At 43.0% G+C, this 21,674-nt stretch overlaps 1 protein-coding gene across 1 annotated transcript in view; it reads right to left on the reverse strand.

Moving 5' to 3' along the window:
• Window positions 1–20,973, reverse strand: part of Lifr (LIF receptor subunit alpha) — a 101,125-nt gene extending 80,152 nt beyond the window's left edge. The window contains exon 1 of the mRNA XM_041631034.1: window positions 20,860–20,973. The gene's annotated coding sequence lies outside the window, so the exon portion shown is untranslated. The remainder of the gene's footprint in view (window positions 1–20,859) is intronic.
• Between the last annotated feature and the right edge of the window lie 701 nt (window positions 20,974–21,674).

The raw sequence follows: 21,674 nt of genomic DNA on the forward strand, positions 1-21,674 counted from the left end.
TCTTTGATGGCTAGTGATGTTGAAAATTCATTTTCATATACTTGGACATCTGTCAGTATGTTTTCTTTACTCAAATCATTCGCCCATTAATTTTTTAAAGGGACACACTATGCACATATATAGAATTACCACTGTTTTGATTAAAGTTTTGAAAATATTTTTAGAAAACAAATCCTTTAAAAAGAAAACCACCTCATTTTATGAGACTTCCCAAGTTGCTGATAAAATACCTCAAATATCTAGATCTTCACAGAGCCCCAAGCTGCCTCATGAATGGCTCCAAGGAGTTCCCGTGAAAGCACAAGACACAGCAGGTCGCTCCTGCACCAAGTCACAAATTAATGAGCTACTTCACTTGTCCCCACCTCACCCAAAGTTCATTTCACTGTGACAGGTAAGAGGAGCATGGGCTACAGATAGAAAGGCTGGGCAAAGTTAAAAGTGCTTTCCTAGGAAGAGACCTGCTACAGAGGATCTTGGTTTAAAGCACCAAAGTCAACACAAATCACAACGAGGTCTGCCTTCCTTGGTGGTATTTTTAGAAGTCTTGGTGGCAAACTAAAGGTTCTGACCTTTAGTAATTGACTCCAAGGGACAAGAAGTTGCCAGCGTTTTTCTCCTTAACATTTATACATCCGAGAGGGGAATCTGGCTTCCATACAAACCAAATCATTGTGAATCTAAAACAAGGTTAATATGTATACACATTCAGCATATCTGCTGGAAAAAAGTCATTAGCCACCCTGAAGTAGAAAATGCAGCTGCCCATGACTGCAATTAGCTCTAATTGCAGTCTTTAACAATAAGTTTTCTCTGGTATTTTCCCCAAAAGGGGATCATTTCTCTGTTTTAATTTTTGAGATTATAATATAATTATATATTATAAAAATATAATTATATCATTTCTACCTTCTTTTTTCTTCTAAACCCTCTCATATACTCCTCCTTTTTCTTTTTCAAATTCATGGCTTTCTTTATTTATTGCTGTTACATATATATACACTACATATATATCCTTAATACATATATATTTCTAGATATAACTTGCTCAGTCTGTATACTATTACTTGTATATATTGCCAAAGCAGATTAGGGGAAGCCCACAAAGCCTCAGCCCTACACAAAACTACAATAAAGTAAGGAATGTTGAGAGCAGGGGAAATAGTTTTTTGGGAAAGACCACATGAACTGATTTTCCATTACCAAATGGTCAACCCTGAAAACATGCATGTGGGATCATTTTTTTACTTTGGGTAATTTAGAATAGCTTTTTAAAATTCATCTTACAGAGAATCCTTCTTGGAAAGAGAGCATTCATATGCTTTCCTGCCACATTGCTGATCCAGATAGGTGTGCCGTCACGTCTATAATGAACACCACGCTTACTTTTCTCTCTTATCTCCTATCTTAGCCCATTTCTCTGTTGCTGTAACAAAATACTTAAGATTGGGGAATAGAAAGAAATGAAAAACTAGAGGAATAAGAGTTTATTTGGCTCATGATTTTGGAGGCTGGAATGGCTAAGACAATGGTACCAGCATCCTCTTAGACTCAGAAGGCAGCTTGGTTCTCTCTTCCTCTTATAGAATCACTAGAACCTCATGGGAAGGTGTTGTCACGGCCTCCTCTTATCCTGATTACCTCCCGAACTACTGTGTGAATTTGGAGAGCACATTTCTGATAATTTTGGGGTTTACATCTGAGCTAGAGGAGTCATTTCTACGTAAAAGAGCACCACGATACACCGTAGCTCCGTTCTTCACATTTCTGTAGCCACACTTCTGAGTCTATAGGGCACAATTGGCCCCATTCTGGTCAATATATAGAACATTGCTGGCCTCAGTGATTTGGTGAAGATTGCTTTCGGTCTGAGCCTAAACAGTGAGACCTTGTAAAGGATCACTAACCGCCGTGACTACCACACCTTCTTGCTCCCGTGGGAAAGTCTACAAGAGGATGACACTAGTGGACGACCACAGGGCTAGAGATAGAAGGAGATGCTTGAAGCCATCTTTCGGCTGATTAAATTCAGCTGTGATTGAAGATCTGGTTTCAGCTGGTGACTTAATTCAGCCCTACCTCCCTGCTCCCTATACCCCTGGGTCACTTCCTGCACAGCTTCCCAGACTTCCCTTGACCACACTTAGCACTTCCTAGTACAAATCACTTACCTGGATCATCTCTTGACCACCTGCAGACCATCCGGGTAGTGCACTGTCTGCCTGGTCTCTCTCATATGAGGACCTACTTGCCTTCTCACTTACCGATGGCATCCCCCTGCATAGTAGTTGGACCCTACTACATCCGGCAGGTCTTCCAAAGGTATTTTATTTTATTTTATTTATTTATTTATTTATTTATTTATTTTTGTTTTTCTCTGTAACTTTGGAGCCTGTCCTGGAACTAATTCTTGTAGACCAGGCTGGTTTCAAACTCACAGAGATCTGCCTGCCTCTGCCTCCCGCGTGCTGGGATTAAAAGTGTGTGCCACCTGGCTCCAAAGGGAGGTTTTATCTGTCCTGCCCATTCATTTTAGGTTTTTCCCAAACTGCATGTTTAATTTTTCTCACCACATAGTGGCTTTTTAAGGCAGTCTAAATTGAGTTCCTGTCACTTGTAACGAGCCACTGATCAGACTGAGCAAGGCATATTTAGGAATATATGTGTGTATACATAGACATGTGTGAATATAACAGCAAATAATAAAAAAGGCCATGGATTTGAAAGAGAGAAGTATAAGGGAGGTTTTGAGAGGGAAAAATGTTGTAATTACATTATAATCTTAAAAAATAAAGAAATGATAAAAAAAAGCAGACTGATTTTTTTTTTGGAATGAGTGAAGGACTGCTTTTAAAAATTTCACAGGCATATGTGTGTTGTTTAAAAATATAAAAATATTTTATTTAAAATGTTTTGCACCAAAATGTATTGACTATAAACCAAAATGCTATTAAAGTGAATTATATGCATATGTCGAAGAAAACCCTTCCTAATGCCTCCTTACATCCAAATGGCACCTATTCAAATGCTGGCCTCCTTGTGCTTGTCAAGCAAATGAGTGGCTTTAGAACAGCATTCCCACAGTGTACTCAGCTAACAATCTGAAGTGGTAGTGGCTCTACAGGTGAAAAATATTTAGTTTAAAATTTGCATTCCTTGGCCTTGATTGCAGCTCCACTGGAAGAATGCTTTTCTAGCTATCACAAGCCTGCATGCACTGGGGCTGGTGCAAACCTCTAATGCCAGCACACTGGAGGTGGAAGCAGTATGATCAGAAATTCAAGGTTATCCTCAGCTCCCCAGCAAGTTTCGGATTGACAGCCAATGATACATGAGAGCCTATCTCAAAATAATATTCATATTCTTTGGACTCATTCCAGGACCACTGAATCATCATGACTATAAATTGGGCCTTGGAATATCCACTTTTGACAAAATTCCAAGTACCTTCAAGGCGTGTAAGACTTTAAGCAGCATTTGTGTGTGTGTGTATGCATATTCTTTATGTATAGTATACTTATTCTTTTTCTTCTAGTTTACTTTAAAGTGTCTGATTTAGTTTAATTTTGTTGCTATAAATACTACCCAAAAGCAATTTAGGAAGGAAAGGGTTTATTTAAGCTTATAGACTACAGTAAATCATTGAGGAAAATCAGGGCCAGAACTAAATCAGGACTTAGAGGCAAGCCTGTTTTCTATTCTACATCCCATCCCCTCCATCCAGGGATCGCACTTAACAACTAAGAGGTACAGCAAGAATAATGGAGAAAACCATTTCTTGGTTGGCTGGAGGCTAGCATATACTCAGCTAGCCTCCTTACACAGATCAGGACCACCTGCTTAGCGATGATGCTGCCCACCGTGGGTTGGAGCCTCCTACATCTATCATTAACAAAGATGATCCCCAACAGACGTGTCTACTTTGATGTAAGCAACTTCTCAATGGAGTCTTTTCCTCCCAGATGACTCTGGCTATGCCAAGTTGACAGGTAGACTAACCAGGATGCTGTCCTAACATAAAGAATGGACGTTTCATCATTTAGAGACAGAATGTAAACAGCTCAGGTTGTTTAGAGGTTATTTGCATTAGCCAATGTTGGCTAATATACCTGTGATGACAACTAGCTCAAAATATTAGTGGCCAAAAACTTCAAATGTTTCTTTCTTAGGCATGCTTATATTTCCCTTGTTAGATGGTCTAGGATGAAAACAAAACAAAAAATTAGAACACAGCCAATTTGGGAGCAAAAGAGACAAAGAATAGGTGACCAGTGGCTGGCTCTTGAGGTGTCTACTCGGAAATGGCAGCAGTTTCCTACAGTCACCTTACATTGATCAAATTGGGTCAGCTGACTCTTGTGTTCAATGGAACAGGAACCATAGATAACACTATACACAGAAAAGGGTATACCAGGAAGGAAGAGAAAATATTGTGAAGAGAAATGTAATTGATATCACAAGACTTATCATAAAGTAAGGGGGGGGGATCAACGGTCAGGTAAGTGTAGGACCAGTTACACAATATATTATCGCCAGAGTTGTTGTATGTAAACAAACACAAAAGGCCATAGTCCTGCATTGGAGAAAAGGAAAAATAAGCTTGTTAAACCCTGGGTGTCCTGTTTGTTTCCACTGGATACTTCCAAGGAACACCTCATTATACCCCAACAATGTGAGCTGCTCCAGACTCGGTGTTAGACGCAATGCTGCCTTCTACGAGTAAGTGTTATTGGAAGTCTCCAGCAGTATATCTCATCATAAAGTGTAGCTTTGAGTCCCTCACATCTTAAAAGAAATGTAGCATTCTGATAGGTTTTCTAAAAAGCCTGGGGAATTCTATGCAAATATCTTGAGTATGATGCTAACTAGTTAGAGGCTGTTGAAATTTAATAGCGTTAACGGGGAGCTCAGATGAGGTGAATCTAAAAAGCCGGTTCTTCCGGGTAGGTGAGAGTTCCAGAAAAGATTTTACTTTTAAATCCCTTTTATTACTCTGTTTGGAATTCGGCGATTCCTGTAAATTAAAGCAGTGCACCTTTGTTTTCCCCATTTATGGGAAACTTGACTTTAAAATGCACAAGCAGCTCATAGTTATAAATAGGCACAGAACAGCACTGTGCCACTGACTTCCTGGGTGCTCGTCCTCTGCTTTTGTTTCCCTCCACCCAAGTACCTCCTTACAGCTCTTCTTCTGAAGGTCCACGATGCTTAGTGTTGCTGCTGCCGTCTCTTGGTCTTGTTCTAAAGTTTTGGCCTCTCAGACAAAACTTCCCTGGGTTTTTCTCCCTGATCTACTCTTCAGTAATGAGTTCCTCTAGCATCTGCCCCTGACGCTCTGATGTCACTCTCTGCCTTGGCCATAGTGAAGAAATTGGGTCTGTCTCTTACTTGTGGCTCTCAGACCTCGTCAGAGAAGTCTCTTGGTGCAGCAGGTAGGGCTTATGGGGGGAGACTTAGAACTGGTTGGAGTGCAGAGAGTAAGCGTCCGTGGAGCATCTCCATCACATCTCTTTCTCAAGGCTCAGGACCACGGAGGAAGAGGAGGTAGAAAGATGACATGAGCCAGAGATCTGAGAAGACCAGCAAGGCAGTGGCCCTGCACATGGCAGGACCACTGTACTCATGAGCTCAGCAGCTGTGGGTGTGTCTGCACATGATCAAGACAGTCAATATTGTAGTATGGAGGAGGAAGGGGTTTATGACCCCCCGATCCTGAGGCGCTGTGGGCAGCTGATAACATCCCAGGGAAGAAGTCCATTTTCTTTGAGGGTATGGCTCTGGATAGGTTGACCGTGCTCCAGTGGGTGACCCTATACCCAGGAGCTTGTGCGCAGCCCAAAATAGAGTTGGTGAAGTAGATGGGTTATTTAAAAGAAAACCATGAAGTTATGAAGTTGTGGGGTTGCTAGGGAGGCAGAGTGGATCTGAAGGGAATTAGGGGGCAGAGTGTAGGATGAACATGATCTAAATATGGTCTATTAAACTCTCAATGAATTAATAAAAACATTGAGAAAGAAAAAGGAAGCATTACACCATCTACCTCATGGACTGTTGAGGGGATTGCCTTGGTAAACACATTTGAAACACCTGGTTACAAGGTACGTGTGCAGTGCACAGCACTTATTACTGTTGTAGCAATGTTTCAGCTGATTCTACCATCCTGGTTTATTTTTACTCCTGTTAGAGTTGTCTTCCCAAGACACAAACCCTGCAATATCACTCCTTGGCTTCTGCTACTTTCCTACCATTTAAAGAAGAAAGTTCAAGGTTTTCAGCAGGCTCTTTGGACTATTTAACATTCTATTCCCCAACTACCTCTGGTTTATATGTGACTGCGTACTCACTCTACACCAAATTTATTCTCTGGCCCTCAATCAAATTTCTCACTGTCTTCAGATCCTCTTTGCCCTGCCCTAGCTTTGGGTCTTTGCACTTACTGCATCTATTTCAGTCAGCTTTCTTAAGGCATACTGCTATAATAACCATCCCTATTTCTCTTCTCATGGGGCTTCAACAGAAGAGGTCTAGTTCCTACTGTATCAATCACACTTCTCCTGCAGGCTTGCCTTAGCTCTATTTCACAGTCTTTATTCTGGGAGAAAAAAAAAAGGAAGCCACCCCTTTCTGAAATGGGTTTCTCCTATAGCAGAATGTTCCTAACAGTAACATTGGGTTGTCTTGGTAGACTTTGACGTTTTGTTTGGGAATGCACACACCTCTTTTAACTGATATTTTGTTTGTCCTAAGCAAGTTACAGGACTAACCCTGGCCTTGGCCTTGATCAGGGGTAGGAAATCTAAACCTATCGCAGAGAGATGGAAGAAATAATTAGGAACAATGATATAATAAGCCTCCCAAGCTTCCCGTGCTTGAAATGCCACTGCGTGTCCCTCCTCTGTTAACACTAAGGTTCACTCTTGCCAGGAGGCGCAGTTATCTCACTTGCCTGCATTTGCTTAGGGTTCTGGCCCCCACTTCTAATAAAGTGCTTATCACACTCCACTAAGAATATCTGTTTACATCTCTCTTGTGGGCAAGGATCACTCCTTGGTTTGCCTCTTCTCAGTTCCAAGCATCTCAGAACATGTTGACAGAATGAATGAACAGGGCGGCTTGTGACTTTATCAGGCGAAGCAAAAACACTCTGTGTAAGCAGATGTTTGTGAGTCTGCCCGTCTTTATTCAGGCAGAGCAAAGATACGGAGACTGGAGAGGAAGGCAGTTTGCTTCTTTCTCTCCACACCACCAAATATAGGTGTCATTTTCTTGTTTCCCCTCAAGTCTGTTGCTATGTACCAAGAGCAAACACCTTGGAAAGGTACTGTTTATGCAGATAGCCCTGGGCTAGAAGTATACACTATTCAAATGAGGACAGATGTTGATTCAAACCTGGCTATAAATCAGAGGATTTATGAGACAGATAAGAGCATAAAAATTATCTCAATGAATCATCAGTATCTTGTCTGGAGAACTGGGTTTTTGTTTTCCTTGAAAATACTGCAGGAAACTGCTAAAGTGCTCTGCCTCAAATCTACTGCAAAGTCATCTCCAGCCGGTCCTCCATCCAGTGCCTGTCACTCTTCCCAGAACTGTCCCTGAGCTCTCTGCTGAGTTTCCCCTGAATGTCCTCCTGATCTGCTCTGAGGCTCCCTTTAATATAGAAAAATTTTTTTCTATCATGCATTATCTATCCTCTCTCTCTCTGGCCCTTTTGGCATGGTCCCTGACAGAGTACGGTCTCATCCCACAGACAAATCCAAACTTATGATTGCTTTGCTAATAATTTTTTTTTTACTTTATGATGATATGACAAGCCTTCAGGAGTAATCACACCCCAAATTTTGAATTTTGACTTTTTTCCCGGAGGAGAATAGCATGGTGCTATCCCAAGGCAGAGCAGTGGCGGTGAACCACAAATCCCAAGTCCCAGTGGATCACTAGGGTCAGCAACAGCGGTTCTGCAGCAGGCTACGTGGCCAATGCACAATGCTGGAGAGTTATGTGAGTTTTCAACTTAATGCAGGCTTATAAGACATAACCCTGTTGTGCACTTGGGATCACCTGTGTGAAAGACAACATCACAAGTTCTTCCTTATATATGGAATCTGAGGTGTGAAGGCCACATGCATACATAGATGATAGCATATGTCTAGACGTGGGATGAGGGACAGAGCAGGAGGAACTGGGAAAACATAGGTCAGAGGAAACAGTGGAGCGGGTGAAGGACAAACAAGCATCAAGGGCTAACGTACAGCATGAGAAATGCTGCTAATAAATCATATTATACATGGGAATCGTAGATAGCAAACCATATTATAGATTTTGCTAAATAAGTAGATTTGAGCTGCTACCATCTAGCAAGAGAAAATAACAATGTGGGATGATAAATATAGTAAATTTGTTTCATTGAAGCAACCATATTAACATGTACATATATCATATAACATCGTGTTGCAAATCTCAAATGTAAATAATGAAAATTTATTACATCTTTTTTTTCAGGACAGACATGATGGTGCATGTCTATAATCGTAGAACTCTGGTGGTAGAGGCAAGGAGATCCAGGGTTCAAGATCACCCTCAGCTACGTAGTCAGTTAGAACTTGACCTGTTCTATGTTGGACTATGTTTCAACAAACAAACAAAAGCCATTTAAAACCTGACAACAACAAAAAACGTTAGAAACGTCTCATAAATACTGGATTTCAAAGGAAAAGTTACAGTTAAGTATTTTTTTTTTAATTGTTGGTGCAGAAAAGCAAACACACCAGTCAGATTCAAAGCTCCAGGAGAATTTTAAGTTCTATATCTTAGAAAAACTATTCCACATGCTGATTTAACCAGATCCTCTGAAGGAGGAAGCCAAGTGCACATTGCTCTATTTAATTATCTCAAGGAGGAAAATTTCAGTCTGGTTACTGTGCTACATGTTATGTAAGAGACCATGAGTATCAGAGAGAGAGAGAGAAAGGGTGAAGGAGGTTGCAATTAAAATAAACCTTCCCAGAGCCCTGGCTCACATCAGGGGCACGGCCAGAATAAGCAAGGCTACTGCCTTTTGCCAGGGTCGTGTTTGGAGGTTGTTTTTTATCATAGCCTTTGCTTGAAAGAATCATAATTTCAGTACATAAGGGCTCCCAACGCGCACTGATCTCCATGTGCTTCCCATTAGGGGCAGAAGAAAATGCTGTGGTGACTCCTAAAAATTGGGTAGGGATTTTCAGATCTTCTTCCAACTTGGCAGAAGGGTTATGTGCCAACCTAGACATTGGGACGGCCTGGGTCATCCCAAAGAATGGGGACATGGTCACACAGAGAATAGTGATTCTCTAGATTGATGGTCCTCTCCCCTCTTCCTGCGTCTAGCTGACCTTAGAATGACTGTCTACCTTATTCAACATAGCAGCATATTGGCCATGAGAGCTCTTGCTAGCTGATCCACTGTGGTTTTGAAGTACCCTGAAAGGACCTATCAATTCTCTTGTTCATTCACTCCTTACCAAGGTAGAATCTTTGATTTAACCCAGTTCAGTGAGTCCTCTCTGGACCTCCATCTGCAGCCAGGGAATCATGATAGCACCAAGTTAAATATAACATCAGTGTTCGTTATTCATCCAATACACCTCCTGTTTTCTCACTAAACACTAAATATTCACATCCTCCATGATGATTTATATAGATATGTGCCTCATTGCTCTCTGGTTTAAGTCTTTTATTTCCTGTCAAAATGAGGCAGGATCATCTGGAGCAAATATCTGGAAGCGTACTGGAAGACAGGACACCGTGGAAGGCACAGCAGAAAGATTTCAGCACGTTCTGTAACAGTGCTTGCAACCATCTCTCCCTTTTCCATACCTTGTCAAAAACAAGCCCTGTTTGCTGAAGCCATGGCTGTTTGCATCCTCTGCTACTTGTATCCAAGCACATACCTATCTCATCCACCAAATCTGCTGAGGGAGGCTCCATCAAGGACACTCAGAGAAAAGCCAGGGTTGTCCACTACCAGAATACAGGAATAAGGGTTTGGGAGAGGTAAAAGGTATTCACATTTTCTTGTTTCTTAAGTGCCCCATTATTACTTCTCACGCAATTGGGTAAGCTTTAAAAAATGGAATTCAAAATTTCCATTTCAGGACATCGGTGCTGACACAGGACACACCAACATTATAACTTTATTCCTTTGACCTATGAAAGTTCTAGCAACACTAAATTTTTTACTATCTATCCTACCTTGGTTAGATTTTTCAGTAAAGTTTTGGAGACTATTAAGCCAGGTAGCAGTGCTGATGCCTTTAATCTCAGTACTCAGATGACAGAGACTGGCAGACCTCTGTGAATTTCAAGCCAGCCTGGTCTACAAAGAAAGTTCCATGACAGCCAGGGCTACACAAAGGAATCCTGTCTCAAACAAACAAACAAACAAACAAGAAAAAGAATGTCCAGTTGAGAAAAAAAAATCTCCTTGATATACAGTACTTTGCAGGGCCTAATAGCATAGGCCTATAATCCCGGCTATCCAGGAGGATAAAATGGGAGTATTGAAAGTTTAAGGCCAAGTCTAGCCAGGCATGGTGGTACATGCCTTTCCTGGCACTCAGAAGGTAGTGGCAGGTGAATCTCTGAATTTGAGGCCAGCCTTGCCTATAGAGTAAATTCCAGGACAGCCAAGGGCTACATAGAAAAACCTTATCTCAAAAACAAAAAAAAAAAAAAACAAGCAAAAAGTTAAAGACCAATCTAGGCAAATTACAAATTCCTGTTTCAAACAAAAAAAGAGCAGGAGGGCTAGATATGTAGCACAGGGATAAAGTGTTTAGCAGCTTGCTCAAAGTCCTACGCTCAATTCCATTCCTACAAAACAAATTAATGAGAGAAAATACAGTTTGTTATACCAAGATCTGCATTACCTGGCTCCCAAGATGAAAGCTCTAGCCTAGAATCCTAGCTGTAGACTACTTGCCTCTGGTTACTCAGGGAGAAGATTTAAACAAGACTTTCAAGGGGCTTTTATAATTATCCTTTGCAAATTGCGCTTTATATAAAACTTTCCATAGTCATTTTCCAAGTGCTAACATGCAGGTTCCTATAGGCATAGCCCTTATTTCTGTTGAAAATGGAGAAGCAAAAACTCTCCAAAGTGGTAACATCTTCCTGATGGATAGGTTATGGATGCTTGCTTCTGGAGAATGGCCAGGCTCCAGGCTCCTGCAAACATGCAATTACACTGGGCCCATTGCATCAAAGCCGTTCTGTGCTGGCTCCAATTTTAGACTGGGTACATAGTTTCATCTCTTCCAACACCAGAATGCAAATAGTTCAGAAGAATTGGGTTCAAAAGGCAGTGCATTCATCTTCCTTTAACGATCTCGTTTAGAAACATTCCCACTAGACAGTATGGAAAGGGAACAGACTCATCACGTAAGCATCTACTATTGATTTGACAACAGCCAGCACGGATGGAGTTATTTCTGAGCACTGTGAACACACCATCTCTGTTGGTCTGCACCAGTATCTGAGGTTGGATATTACATCCTGATGAGAGAACGTCAAACATTTAGTGAGTTCTAGGATCATCCAGGGGCCAGACTCTGGGAATGTAGTCACAAAAACCCTACACTTCAGGTCCCCTAGTGGCACCCAGTCTCAACGTGTCATAGGTATTGAAGCCTCCAAAGTCTGGTGGAATGAGTACCATGGTAACGGAGTAAGAGTTAATCAAAGGAAACTTAAGTGCATGTAGGAGGCCCTGGCCTGGATAAGGATGGGGGACAAGGCCTAAGGAAAAGATGTTAACCCCAGCTATTAAAAGTTATAAAGGCACCAGCTCAGGAGATGACTCAGCTGATAAATTGTTTGCTAGGCAAGCCTAAGGAAGTTGGGATCCCCAGTAACCATGTGTAATTGGGATCCATGTGTAAAAAGCCAGGTGCTTTCAGGCAGGTGTTTGTCACCCCAGCACTGGAGATGGGGTCAGAGACAGGCAGATCAATGGCCATTGGTGAACTGATGACCTCCAGGCTCTACGAGAAACCCTATCTGAAAAGGGAAAGCAACGCAGAGTGTGATCCAGAAAGACATCCACTAAACATCAGCCTCTGACTTCCACACACACCCACAGGAGCACACGCATACACTACAAACATCACACATGCACCCAAAGAGCTGTCAGATAAAGAGAAATTGGTACTGCGTGCATAGCAAAAATCTTCCTAGGCAGAGGGGCAAGATACTCTACTGGAGGTAGAGCCTCTGAAGGGCTAGGCTCTATTGTCTAGAGCTAAGAGAAGGAATGGGAGATAAGGCTGGTGAGACCAGTCTTGGGCTGTATCTTAAAGACAATGCGATGTCATCCAAGTTGATGGTGGCTGTGAATATGTGTGTGTGTGTGGGGGGGGGCTGAGAAATTAAGGAACTTTACATGGAGACACTTAAGAGTTGTGAAAACTTAAACTCAGGGGCTTGATTCCTTCTTACTGTTTTCCTCTTCCACACACTTCCATCTTCTTCTAGTCTGAGCAGCTTCATGCCCCAGGCCCCTTCTCACTATCACAACCATTGAAGGACCATCCCAAAGCAAGCAGGCCTGTACCCCCACTAGAGAAGGGGTTTCCAAGGATCCTGCTCCTTTGTAGTGTTTATTATAGAACTTGGAATCTGTACCCTCCCATGTGTGTGTGTGTGTCTGTCTGTCTGTGTATACAGGTATACACATGTTTATGTGGGCCAAAAATTGATGTTGAACAATTTTTCTATATAGCTTCATTCTTTCCTTCCTTCCATCCTTCCTTCTTCCCTTCCTTCTTTTTCCTCCCTCCCTCCCTCCCTCCCTCCCTCCCCCCCTCCCTCCTTCCCTCCCTTCCTCCCTCCCTCCCTTCCTTCCTCCCTTCTTTCCTTCCTTCCTTCCAGCTCACCCATCCAGCAACACTAGCTAGCTGGGAAGCTCCAGGAATCTCTCTGCTTTCACCTTCTCAGTGCCAGGACTAGAAGGTTGTGCCACCACAGCTTTTTCTGTGAGTGTTGAGTATCCAAACTCAGGTCCTCGTAGGCACATGGCAAGCATTCAGTGACTGAGCTATCTCTCCATCTGAGGAAATCGTATTTCTCACCCATTTCCAAATGTCCCAGGACTCATTTTACTTTTCATCTAAAGCAATATTATATAACAGTGACATTTTTTTTTGCAAGTGGGAAGCTGTCTGCCTAATGAATCCCTATTGCCTGGCTGAATGCTGACAGTGTTTACCCGATGTCAGAATCTGGGTACGGATTAGTAGGTTCTGAAGAATAAGGCGCTAGTCCAAAGTTGCCCAAGTACAAAGTTCTAGGCTGAAGGGCAAGAATCTGTTCCCTTGAATGCAAATTGTCAAGGCTCCCCTTGAGCAGTGTCCTCTGACTGGGTACCTGCTCCCAGCAAAAGGAAATAAAAAACAGGTTAAGAAGGGAAGGACCTTAAAAGAAACAAACTTATCTTAGAGAAAACTCTTCTCTTGGGGTGACATGAGACTGTAGCGTCAGTCTCCATGGTTTAAACATTCTTCTGGAACTTGGCATTTATCAATGTACATAGATACGGCTTTCAGAAAGACAGTTTCATCCGGGCGTACACATTTGACCACAGTCACCCCGTGTCTTCCCGTTTGCAGTCACTGCCTCACTGGTCCCCTGCCTAGCCTCGGTCTCAATCCTATTCCCATGTCACATGTGCGTGCAATCCTACGTGTTTACATAAAATCTAGGGTGTGTATGAGAGAAAATGTGAGATTTGTCTTTCTAAACATGACCTGTTTCACCTAACTGGGTCTCCAGTTCCGTCCATTTTCCTGTAGATGGCAAATCTCTTCTTCCTCCCAGCTGAGCTGCACACATATGCTGCACATTTTCTTCTGGGCTAATGTGCCCACTCTTAACAGGGCCACGGGGAGCATAGCTGTGTGGCTATCTCTAACATTCTGACCTAGATTTCCTTGGGTGTATTCCCGGGAGTGGTTACCTACCTCACCATTAAAAAGCCCCATAAAAGTCAATGTGTCCGAGAAAGAAAATCCATTTTTCAGTTCCAGCTCAACCTCATTTCTCTCCTCTACTTTTTTTCATTGTGTTTAGAGCTTTTTATTAAGATATCAAATTTTACTCAGATTTAAAAAAAGTAAGAAACAAACTCTAACAGAAGATTTAAGTTCTAGTGTCTCTTTAGAGCCTTCAAGGTGTTTTAATGAGGCGGCTCTTGGCTTTTCTCCTCTAAAGCTTACTGCATTTTTGTATTGTGTGTGTTTGTTGTGAGGGGCCATGCCTTGGTGCGTGTGTGGGAGTCGGAGGGCAATGTTTGGGCATTGGTTCTTTTCTTTCACCATCCAGGGCCTGAGCACCAAATTCTGCTCCTCAGAATTGTCAGCCAATGTCTTTACTTGCTGAGCCATCTTGTCCTCTGGATCTTGTCCTTTTTCAATGCCCAGGAAAGAGTCACTCCCAACAGAACAAGAGGCACCCTGAGATCTGCCACTGGAGTGCAACAGCTTTCCTTTAGAACTAGAAAGCATTGCTTTTAAAAGCGCTGCAAGAGTCAGGCAATGGTGGTGGACACCTTTGATCCCAGCACTTGAGAGGCAGGCAAAGGTGGATCTCTGAGTTCGAGGACACCCTGGTCTACAGAGTGAGTTCCAGAGGGCCAGGCTACATAGAGAAGCCTTGTCTCAAAAAAAAACAAAACAAAACCAAAACCGGAATCAACAAACAAACAAACAAACAAACGCACTGAAAACTGCTCTGAGCTTTTATTTGTTTCCGAAGCTATCAAACTACGATTTCTAATGCACTGTTATGGATAGGACGTTATCATTGAGGGACCCCCTGAGCTTGATCTCAGTCTGGAAATTGTGTTCTTTGGAATGCTGACTGCACTGTTAACTTTTTCTCTCACTTTTTTTAGAGGTTAGCTTTTCATCTTGTTAGATCATGTTTAAGCAAGAGACATCAAGGCAAAACATTATATTTCAAAGAACTATGGATATAATGACTTCCCTTAACTCTAAAACACAATTAAAAGGGGTTAAAGTAATTATGCATGTTAAAGATAATTCAATTTTACAATAGTCAGTTCTCAAGTAAATAACAAATTATTTAATTTTCAAAGGCCCCCAAAAAGTCTGTTCCTGAAAATGCTATAAAATTTAAATATTGTGTTATTAAATTTTTAAAAAGTGAGGCCGGGGTTAAGGATAAGATTTCACAACCTTATTCCATTAAAGAATAGTATATGACAAATACTGAAGGCGAGTCACAGCTCTATAAAATTTAATTTACTAGTTAGAGTTGGCATATCCAAGGGTCAAAAGCAAAGAGAGACAATACAGGAGGGGGTAGGAGAGTCGGAGACAGAGAGCTCCTCTTTCTTCCACAGCCTTTCCAGGAAGGAGGCAGACCCATCCTTTTATAAGAAAGTCTGCAGAGATAGGGGAAAGTTCCTTGTCAAATCTCTGAGGTCAGTTTGGAACCCAGAAAGGGCTGAGTTTTGCAAACAGGTGTTTTGGGGCCGTTCTTGGTGTTGTGCTGAAACCTCCCACCCTAGCAATTTAAAGAAAAAAGACTTTGTTTTGCTTCGTGGTTTGAAAGCATGGTCAGGCATGGCAGCAGGAGCTCTGGACCACATCGTATCTGCAATCAGGAAGCAGAGAGAGATGAACATGAGTGCTCAGTTGCCCTGCTCTGCCTTCTCTTCTCTTCTCTTCTCTTCTCTTCTCTTCTCTTCTCTTCTCTTCTCTTCTCTCTTCCTCTATTCCTTTCCCCTCCCTTCTCTTCCCCGTTCCCCTTCCTCTGCCCTCCTTCCATCCTCTTCGCCCCATCCCCTGTCCAGGATTGCAGCTGAGGCAGCACCACTTTGGTCCAAGATGTCTACCCTCTGCTATACCTCTCTGGAAATACCTTCAGAGATATGCCCAGAAGACTGAGTCTTAGGTGATTCAAAATGAAGTCAACAATGAAGTTTAACTGTCATGGTAGGAGCAGAGAGACTATCACTTTTCACTATTTAGGAAAATTCTTTTAACTGGTCCCTTTTATATTTACCACATCAAATTCTCACTAGCCCAGAAGGTAGCACTCATATTAATGATTTCTCAGATACTGGTAATTTTTGGTGACACAATTCACCCATTAATTTAACAGAGGTGACTTTGTACATACAGGATCTAGAATTAGTCTGAAAGACTTCCGGTGATTCTTTTCTTCCTTCCTGTACTTGGGATACAAAGATGGGCTTCAGACATTCATTTTCTACTTATGAATTACGTACACATGAGAACAGATTTCATCCTTTGACTGTGACACATGGAGCCAGGTCTTGCACAGGACTTAGGAACTGTGGAAGGATGGGGAAGACTGACCAGGGAGTTGAAAGGATCACACAGACAAGAGGGGAAGTATGAGAAGCTAACAGGGATGAAGGGGAAGAGAAAACAGCTTGAAATACCACATGTATCTCATTACCCTTTCTCCTACTTCACCCATAAGATCTCTTCTTCCCTTTTAAAATCCCCTTTCTACTTTCATAATCTAAGCACACAGATGTACACACGCACACACACTCCTCCACACATGCATGCGTAAACAAACTTTTCAATCTAGGTTCTGCATAGAAAACACGCAGAATTTGTCTTTCTCAGCCTTACTTATTTTGCCCAACTTAATGGCTTCCAATTGCATCTATTTTCCTGCATGTGTGGAGGTTTGACTTTTCTTTATGGTTGTATAGAATTCCGTGTGCAACTGTTGATGGATACATTGGCTGGTTCCATTTTTGTGTGTTGTTGTGAGGAGTTCAACAATAAACACGATGTCTGTGTCTGTCACTGTGTCTGTGACAGGAGTTAGGCTCCTTTGGGTATGTAACCAGGAATGGTACAGGTGGACCTTATGACAGTTCCGTTTTTTTAAAAGGACTTTTGCTGAGGAACCTCTACACTGATTTCAATATTATCTACACCATCACATTTCCCCCAGCAACGACTAAGGATTCTTGTTTTTCTACAACCCCCACCAGCACTTGTTGACTTTTTTTTTCATAGTGATAGCTATTCTATCTAGAATTTCAAAGCAGTTCCATTTGCATTTCCCTAACAACTCAAGCTAGTGGCCATTTGGGCTCCTGCTTTAAACAGTTGTCTATTTATTAACCCATTTTGTTGACTTGTTTGTTGTTTACCTTTGTAATTCTTCATGCATTCTAAATATGAACCCCTGTTACACGTGTGATTAGTAAACATGAAAGTGGCAAGGAGGCTTCAGGATGGGAGGAAGGAGCCCAGCACAATGGAGTCGAAGAACAGGGAAGGACTGTGGCAGAGGAGAGGTGAATAAGAACAACCTATGGGAAAATGCCGTGATGAAACCCATTACTTTGTATGATACAATAACTTACAAAAATAAATAGAACAAACTTTCCTTGTGCTCTAGAGACCCATGTGCCACTGTGTAAACAACCGGATGTCACCTTTTTACCAAAGTTGAAAGTTGGCCTTGGGGAGGAAAGTTATTTGTTGAAGGAGCCCAACCCAGTGACTGTAAATGGCCAACGTGTGTCATGCAGAGGCTTCTGTTGCATCCCTACTATGTGCTGGGCCCTATGAGAAAACAGGGATGAGATGCTGAACAAATGCTCAGATAATTCCTGTTTGTCTGGAGAGAGAGTACTCAGCAGGTAATGGAAGATGGAAATAAATGTTTAACCTTTCGGGGTCTCTGAAGGATTACAGCACCCCCTCCTCCAACCCCACCTCTGTACATGTGGAGTGGGTGGGGAACCTGTTGTGATTTCAGTTTGCCTTCATAATAACACTGCTCTTATTTCACGCAGGGGCAGGAGAAGCAAGTCTTAGAGAGAGAAAGATGAAGCCTTAAGTAAGCAATTGGTGACAGATTGTTGCTCAGACCCCCCAAAGTTGGGAATGAGCCTTTTCGCATTTGGCTGTCACATGTAGCTGCAGCACGCTGTCTCCTTCCACCCAGCTCACACTGCTCCTGTGCACAGGTTTTCTGCTCCTTGCAGAAGACAGAGAGCTGACAGCTCACATGGGCACGCCGGCCAGAGCCAGGCCGCCTGCACTGTGGACTCAGGCTGTGGCCTCGAGCTATGCTTTAACTTCTCATTTGCTCTGTGGGATGGAGAGCCTGGCTTACCAACCGTGTTTATTTCTGTTCAAAGCCTTGGAAATAAAAGGTTTGTGCAGATGTTTCCAGGTTACCCTATAGACTCTTCCCCAGTGTCTGTGGTCAGGGTAGCCACCAGAGTCAGGAGCCATGACTCACCCTAAACTGGATGTTACTGCTTCTTAAAATATTGTCTTGGTCTCAGTCTCGGGAAAGTTGCTGTGCTCCTCACAAACACTGCTAGGCAGGCCAAAGGGATGGCAGGCGTGGGTGGGATTCTGCGAGCCATTCTGTGCGGCCAAAGTTTGTTTTAGCTAGTTTTGTTTAACTTGTTATTTTTAAGACAGCCTTTGACCTCAGGAGAGTTTCAAAATGGAATAAGTATATGCATATGGTCGGAACTTTGCACTTTATAATGGGTGAACCTGAGTCCCCGAGTGGTTAAGTACCGTGATCTACATCAGTTGGCCAAGGGTGGGTGTGTTTAGAACCACCCCCAGCTGTCTGAGTTACAAGCCACAGTTCCTTGGCTCCACCCCATGCCAAATCTTGGGTTCAAATTCTGAAACTCTTCTGCTGTTACGGCTTTTTCCCTTCTCTTCTATCCTTTCTATATGTCAATGTGGTGTCTCAGCCATCTAAAATGAAATGCTATGGCCTTCTATTTATTACCAAAAGTATAGTTACATAACTCTACTGTTTCCTAATGCTATAGCATTTCAAATAGAAATGTTCAAGAGAAGAAACCACAAGACAGGTGTAGGAGAGTACCTTTGGCCTCACATGTTAAAGAACTCCTATAAGACACATTGCCATGTGTGAAAACAGTAGTACATGTGCCCACCCGATATAGAAACAAAACATGGGAGCTGCTTTTATGGTAGATTTTGGAGCAATCGTGTACTTTCTAAATAGGGAAGATTTGAGGGAGGTGGAGGAGATCAAATATGAAGGTTGGGGGAAAGTTTGTGAACTCTATCACAGCATGGGAGGTGACAGAGTTAAAATCTTAAGCTTGAATTGTCCAGTAGAGCAGCTGCTTGCTATGTGAACTATTTAGACTCAAACCATTGCAGTGAAAAAGAACTTAGCAATTAGCTTCCGAGCATACAATTTGTGTGTGCCTAGCAAGTGCTAGGCTGGGCTGCACAGGGATGTGGCTAAGATTCAACCTTGAAGGAAGTCATCTAGAAAAGGGTTAGAGAAGAAGCGTGGTCCAGAAGGACGAGCCCATGGAAGGGGTGCATAAGGCGACTGCTGCCTCCTAGGATCACAGGTTCGAGTCCTCACTACCAAAATGTGATGATGCTAACGGGTGTGACCTTTGGTGGGGGATGATTGAGAAGTAGGGGGCCCTCACAAAGAGGATCAGTCTCCAGAGAGCACTCCCTCTCTCCTTTCTATGAGTTTTGACAGAGAGAGAAGATGGCCTTCTATGAAGCTGGAAACAGGTCCCTCAGACACTGAACCTGCCCAGTGCCCTGATCTCGGACCTCCAAACTTCAGACCTATGGTTATTGTGTAAATTATTGAGCTCATGTTTTGGTTATACTTGGGCAGCAATGTTTAGCAAGAAAAGGCTGTACTTGGCAATGGGGAGCAAGAGACCTTGGCTATGCTGGATTGATCTTTGGGAAGATCCTGAATTGGGTTGGATTGGGAATAAAGACCTTGGCTATCTGCTGTACGCCTTTGGGCAAATCTTTAAAAGTGAGGCCCCTCTGGGCAGAAGCATCCCCGAGACTTGGACTGGTAGATGCTCCTTTTTTGGAAACAGAAAGTGTACCTTTATCAAAACAAGGGAGACAGTACAAAGACCAATGGTTGCCCGGGCCTGGGAAAGAGAGAAAAAGAAGGAAGCGAGTACTAAGTAGAACACACTGGTCTTTAGGGTATGAATTATTCCATGTGATTCAGCAATAGTGCACGCCTACCATCATACACGTATCCAAACCCGCAGCAGGTACATCACAGATGAATCCTAACGTGTACTGTGACCATTGGCTCCAATGACTGGATCACACTATCACAATGTCCCTGCACGTTGTCATATGCAAGCTGTGAAGAGTTCAAGAACACAGAGGTGGGGTGGAAGGGCAGACGAGGACATATGGCTCTTTCTATGCTTTCTCTTTCTTTTTTAAAGGCTGAAACTGCCCTGAGTGGTCTATTAATCACAAATGGCTTAACTGTTTCCCATCAAAATTTACACTTCTGCACAAACAGTAGCATGACAGCAAGATGCAGTAATTCGGTACCGACTGATAAACCTGACATCATCACTTACGGTTGTATAAATATTTGTCAGAGGAAAACACACCGAAACAAAACAGTGCCCTTTCCTTCCAGGTGTCCACAGCCCAGTGTCACTCACTCACCCTTGTGAGCAGAATGCACGCTGGGCTGTCATTTTCATTTGCTTCCTCTTGAGCTCTCTGTGCATGGCACAGACTGTAAAACTGTGTATAGAACCAACCCCCACCTCGTATTACTATCGAGAGTCTCTCTATCCCAGAGCTGTGGCTATGGTGACAATTTCTGGGGAACCAAGGAATGATTGGAGAAAGGGACTGCTTAGCAACACTTACCCCTCAAAGAATACAGTTCAGGACGAAGAAGGAAGACCCACCATCAAAGCTCTGAGATGCTCAGAACTGGTATGCAAGTGTAGATAGAAGTCCAAAGGCAAACAGAGAAGCAAAGACCAGCATAGCATACCTAGAAGGTCATATCTGCAAGGCTGAGTTCTGGGATCTGGAGTTGCTGGCCGTCTCAGGTAGTCTGGTCCTAGGCAGCAAAGGGCTAGGATCCTGCAGGACAGCAGATCTGGGGAGAGGCCGAGGACTAGAGTAAGTTACAGGAGCAGGCTGTATATATGGCAGAGCCCAGAAGCTGGAAGGAAAGAGGAGAAGGGAAACACATCCCAGCAATGACTGGAATGCATCAGCTATGCAAAACAAAACTCCTGGGAAAACCAAACTGAGTCTTGGATTGTGGTTCAAGGAACAAGCCACGGGATAAAGAGCTTTGCCTTTCAGGCCATCGGCTAGCACCCAGCCCAGGTTAGGAGTTAGCCACGTGTTTCAGGTGTCATTGTGAGAGGAGTGGCTGGGGCCAGCCTAGCCTTCTAGTAATCCCGAAAAGAATCACCTGCCACAATAGGTAATCTTAGCAGCCTGATTCACAGAACAAGTGGAAGGGATCTCTGCATTACGATACCTGTTCAATCACAGCCATGCAAGGGAGTCAATCCAGAAGGGCACGGAAGTCATATGGAAAGTTTCTTCTACTTGCAGATAGGCCAGGGCTTCCCAAGCGTATTCTTTGACCACCTGCCTCTGAGTCATCTTGGGTCTTGTTACCCACACACATTGCCAAAGTCCACCTTAGACCAAGTGAATCTGTTTCTTCAGATTGGGGTCTGGGATTATGAGGAACTATAGGGGATTGAGGGCTATGGGAGTCTGGGGAGCATGGGAGCCTGAGGGGTAGGGGAGTCTGATGACCAGGGAAGCAGAGCTGCTGTGTGAAGA

Source organism: Microtus oregoni, unplaced genomic scaffold (assembly GCF_018167655.1).
Source record: "Microtus oregoni isolate MIOR12 unplaced genomic scaffold, Mior012 000036F_ref0000092, whole genome shotgun sequence".
In the NCBI taxonomy this organism is placed as follows: domain Eukaryota; kingdom Metazoa; phylum Chordata; class Mammalia; order Rodentia; family Cricetidae; genus Microtus; species Microtus oregoni.